This window comes from Lactuca saligna, chromosome 4, assembly GCF_052625555.1.
Source record: "Lactuca saligna cultivar CGN05327 chromosome 4, ASM5262555v1, whole genome shotgun sequence".
Taxonomy (NCBI): Eukaryota; Viridiplantae; Streptophyta; class Magnoliopsida; order Asterales; family Asteraceae; genus Lactuca; species Lactuca saligna.
The window spans coordinates 187,460,863-187,465,447 of record NC_136420.1 but is presented as its reverse complement, the minus strand read 5'-3'; the positions used below and the strand labels follow the sequence as shown (position 1 = coordinate 187,465,447).

The 4,585-nt window shown below is 35.5% G+C and overlaps 1 pseudogene; it reads right to left on the bottom strand.

Annotated features, from left to right (window-relative positions):
* Positions 1 to 2,293: 2,293 nt before the first annotated feature.
* Positions 2,294 to 4,048, bottom strand: LOC145038974 (aldehyde oxidase GLOX pseudogene; annotated as a pseudogene).
* Between the last annotated feature and the right edge of the window lie 537 nt (positions 4,049 to 4,585).

Sequence of the window (4,585 nt, the reverse complement as noted above, 5' to 3'; positions counted from 1 at the left end):
TGGTTTTCATATTGTATAATCCGGTTTTGGGTATTTATGTGTATTTAAGTGTATTTAACCTTAGAAAATAGAAGAAAAATAGTTTACAGTAGAGAAAAATCATCAAAATTTTTATGTAACCTCCAACTATAAAACATGATGTTCTGGTAATATTTCACGAATTTTGGATAATCAGAACTGTTTTTCCTATTTTTAGGCTATTATAATTACCAAAAATTGGGAAAAATAGGAAGGCATGATGAAAAATTCCGAAATTATTTTTCTGAGTCTACCACCACAGGTAAGAGCTGTGAAAATTGTTAGATACGATTTTCACACTCTCTAAAGTGGTTTTGTGATTTATTGTACCTAAACAAAAAGAAAATCGAAAATCATATTAAACAACAACAAACATTTAATGAGGGGTCATTATTCAGCATAGGGGTTATCCACAAATTTATTCCGGATTTATAGACCTCTGGAAGTATTTTATGTGATTTATGCCCTTGTTTTCTTGCAACAATTTTAATAAATCAAAGAAATGATAAAAACTCTTGATATTTTCTAGATGTTCATATTACCTTAATGGGAATCTGGAAAAATTTTGGTTTGAACAGAAAAGAACTTTTAGATATTTTTATAGACAAAATTGCTTACATGAACTATTAACAATGTACTTTGATCATCAAGCTCATTATCTTGGTGTTCATCATATGCATCACGGTTTGAAGACCATGCATGGACATATGTGTGTCATAGTGATGTTTTTAAAAGAAATACTTGAAAGCATAAGGTGTTTGAACCTTCAAAACTTGTAAAAATCCGAACTTTAGTGTTTGACATAGGTTTTGGTCCTTGGATTTCACCATTAAACAACATACATGTTGTTCTTGGGTGAAATACCACCATCATCATCAAACTCGATATTCATGAACATGTTCATGAATGTTCATAAAGAATGGTGTAGAAGGAAGAGAAATATAAGAAAACCTTTTAAAAACAAGAAGAAAAGTAAGGAAAAGTGAAAGATTTTCATGTCTACTTGAAGATTAGTCTTGGAGGATGAAGATTTGAGTGTGGAGAGGTGTTCTTTGCTGATGATTTTTGTGAGTTAGAGAGAAAGAAAGAGAGTTTGAGTGTTAGAAGGGTGGAGTGTGAGAGAAAGTGAAGAGAGAAGTGGAAGAGTGGGGATTAGATCTTAATGAAGTTTTAGGAAGAGGGAGAGCATGGAGAGAGGGTGGCCGGATTTTGGGTGGATTAAAGGCCCTCTCTCTCTTAAAATTCAAATTAAATAAATTCCCTCTTCATTTTTATAAAACCCAAGAATTTTTATAAAAATTCATCTTTATGTAATTCTTGATTTATTTAAAAATATTTGTTTTTAACAAATAAATTATGCTTGATGTTTAATAAATCAAATTTTTATTTCATTGATTATAATTCATAATTTGATTAATAAAAATTTGATATTAGGAAGTTTATAGCCAAATTTTATAAAGTTTTTAAGCTTTAAAGTTTATAAATTTGATTTTTAGCTCTTTAGGGTTTTTGGAACATTGTTTGATATTCACCATTATATTGAAATGTAATTAGAATATTTTAATTTATTTTTAGGGTTTTATGCCCTTTTTCAATTGTAACAAAGTTTGAAGTTTAATTATAATTATGTTACTGTCATTTCCTATTGTAGTTAAGCAACTTACTAGAATCGTAAGAATCAAGTATATTAGTCCTAGATCTTAGTTGGATCCTAGTTTATGCAAGATTTTTGACCTAATTTATACTACTAGGCCGTGACATGTTGTGCATTAATGGTTTTTATAAAGATGCATGAGTCCGAGAATGACCTGAATTTGACAGTTGTCACAGTAATCTCTCGTTATTCCTTTGCTAAAGGCGACAATTAAATAAACATGCATATTTTTTATTTCCGTCCTTGAACCCTCGTAATTCTGTCGCTAATATAGCTACGGAAAATTTCGGTGGCTAATTCCGTTGCTGATACCTTTTATTCTAGTAGTGTTTCTGACAAACAAGCCACGTACGTCTCGTCTACCTTAAATTGTGCAAATAACCCTTTGAAGTATAATATGAAAACAATCCTTCATCTTTTGTAATCACTACAAAATATACACCTCTCTTACATTACACCGCATTAAGCATATTAACTTAATTTCATGAGTTTTTTCTTAAATTTTGAATTAATCCGTAATACAATCACACACGTGTTTATGAAAACTTTTGAAATGAATAAAAAAGCCAGATAGCCAAAAGACGAATCAAATGGATAAACTAAGTAAAATAACATGGTCTGTGTAATTAGGATAAATTAAAACCGGTTGACAAATGAGTATACAATTAAAGATGAAGGAAACAAAACAAAACAATAACTGTTATGCTATATTTTGTCACTGCATTTGAACCCAAATACCAGGACTTGGGATCTCTTTGTGAACTACATATAAAATATAATTCCCTGCCGGAGCAACATTACCAGAGGGCGGTGTTGTTACTACAACTTGATATCTTGACTTCCCCAAAATCTTGGCAGCCACGCCACCATCGAGCACCAGCAATCTTTGATTCATGGAAAAGGAGTGTGTGTTGAACGGAGGTGCCATCATTGTCACTGAGACGGAGCTTGGATCCACAATGCCTGAAACTGTAAACACAATAACTAATTGTTTTCCGTACCCTATTTTAGTGTTTTTTACAGGCAAGATTATTTTGGGGCGTAAATTGGACGAGTTTGAATCCAAATAAGAAGGAGAGTACGCCTCCAAACTCAGCTCAGTGGGATAAAGGACGTTTCCGAATTCATATTTGTCGTGGGGGTTACTTCCACCAATAAGAACTCGTCCATCTGCTAGTAAAACAGCTGTGGAATGGTAAACTCTTGGTATGGTGCTTGGATTCTGCACTTCAAATCGAGACCCGACCTGTTTATCAGGTTGGTAAACCACCGGGCTAAGAACAGGGTTCCTCCCAAGTTCCCAACCTGCAACTCCAGCAGATGCACCATTGATGATCAAAACATGACCATTGGGAAGCAACAACATGTCACCCATGACTCGAGCCAAAGGCATGGTCTCCATGACCCATTGAGGGTTAGGGTCAGATATGTTGATCCTTCCGCATGTATCCAAAGCTCCATCAAATATCCCTTTATTTGCATTAACAAATGCTCCTTTTGGTGCACCCCCACAAACCAATACTTCAACCGCATTTACTGTTCCCTTTGTTATGCGCAGAGGGAGAAGCACTGCAGATCCGGTACTTGGATAACTCCTTGGTTGACCATCGGGCATTGTAGGGTAAGTCTTGATAACTTGGTTGTTGGAATAGTCGAATAAAATAGCACGATTGTTGGCGAAAATGAAAAGATTCCCATCAGGATAGAGAAATACAAATGGGTATAAGTTATTCTCAACGTTAGGGTCGTTCGTTTGAACCAAAAAAGGTAAACTAGGAGTGTTCTCAGTGGCCGACATCTTGGGGTAGAACTCATAGCTAAATGCCCTGCGGCCACCAATAATAATTTGTCTGCCATCTGGCAATATATGATTGGTCGCATACCATCTCTGTTGATTCAGGCCATTACGTATCTCTTGCCAGTCGCATGAATCACACGATTTATAAATTCTGACAACACGATAACCATCATCAAAGCCACCAGTTTGGACCAATCTTCCATCGGGCATTAATGTTCCAGAGGAACACCAGACATTGCTGAGCACCATGAGTGGACGAACGGTGTTCGATGCAACATCGTACTCGACTGAATGGGCAGAACAATCCGTTGTGTTAGGACGACATGCCCCGTTTGGAAGTGAGATATTTGAGACTCCAAAATCGGTGCGGTCATACATGACAACACGATCATTGGGAAGTAACTGTGCGTGCATGGCTGAAATGCCGATGCTTGGGAGGAGAACAGACCACGATCCACCTGCCGCCGGGCATTGCTGGGCTTGGAAGAGGAACACCAGAAAGAAGAAGAGGAGGTGATGATATACTTGGGAAGTCGAAGGAGCCATGGCTTTGTTTTTGTTTTTTGCTCTTCTTGGAATTTGTTAGGTTTTTGTGTGTTTATGGAAGTGTTAATGGAGGCTTTATATACACTTTGAGGCGATGAAAAGAGTCTTCTATGATCGTTTTTCACTCGGGTATGATTCATGAACGGCGTTGTTAATAAGTGAATTAAATAACCCATTAGTCAACCTGAATGATAAGCGAATTTCATTCAATCATTTAACCATGAAATATTCATTCTTAATTTTATAAGGATAGAATCAGAAGGTGGATTCATTCTCTTTGTTTATTTGTCAATGGATATTTTGTTTTATTGAATCTAATCATCAAACTATTAGTTTTCTATTATTCAGATTACAACAAAGCCTCCGGTAGTTTTCATTTCATGCTTTCTGGATATGTCAAGATCGAGTTTGGATATTATATAGGGTAATTTAAAAGAAAATGTTGTTGAATTGTGGTACTTTTGGTTTCTTAATTTGTGAAAAATTAGAATGGGTTTACCTTCGGCCCAGAATTGCTATAACCAATAACAGATTTAAGATTAAATCGAGAACTGAAAACCTGAACCGAA